The following is a 739-nucleotide window of genomic DNA, read 5'->3' as shown; positions in this document are numbered from 1 at the left end:
AAAGGGATGCACTGTGGTTTGTGTGTGAGGAGGTGTATGAGTGTGTGTGTGTGTGTGAGTGTGTATGTGTGTGTGTGTGTGTGTGTGTGAGTGTGTATGAGTGTGTGTGTGCATGCATGTATGTGTACGTATGTGTGTGTGTGTGTGTGTGTGTGTGTGTGTGTGTGTGTGTCTGTGTGTGCGTGTGTGTGTGTGCATGTGTGTGTGTGAGTGAGAGTGTGTGTATATGTCTGTGTGTTTATGTGTGTGAGTGTGTGTGTGCATGTGTGTGCGTGTGCAATGATTACTGATTTTTCTCTCTGTTTTCTCTCCATATGCTGTGATCAGTGCCCTCTCCAGGAAGTCCAGTCGGGCAGAGATTACACCCACACAGACGATGGAGAATTACCAGGTACACACACACACACACACACACACATATGGAGTGATGGAAGGGGAGAGAGGGAGAGAGGGAGACAGAGGCCAGAGAGAGGAGCAGGATGAATGGTTATCAGGTAGAGAAAAACAGCACCTTCCTCTGCTCTCCTCCCTTTCCTCCTCAGTGCTGCACAGAGGTTTGAAGAGGAAAAGAAAGGTCTTGGCACACACACACACACACACACACACACACCGAGAGAGAGAGAGAGAGAGAGAGAGAGAGAGAGAGAGACAGATACAGAGACAGAGAGAGAGAGAGAAGAGACAGTGGAAAATGTAATCACATTCACTCTAAGCCATTTAAAATACATATTTCCACTAT

Source organism: Chanos chanos, chromosome 13 (genome assembly GCF_902362185.1).
Source record: "Chanos chanos chromosome 13, fChaCha1.1, whole genome shotgun sequence".
NCBI lineage: Eukaryota > Metazoa > Chordata > Actinopteri > Gonorynchiformes > Chanidae > Chanos > Chanos chanos.
This window is presented reverse-complemented; position numbering follows the sequence as displayed.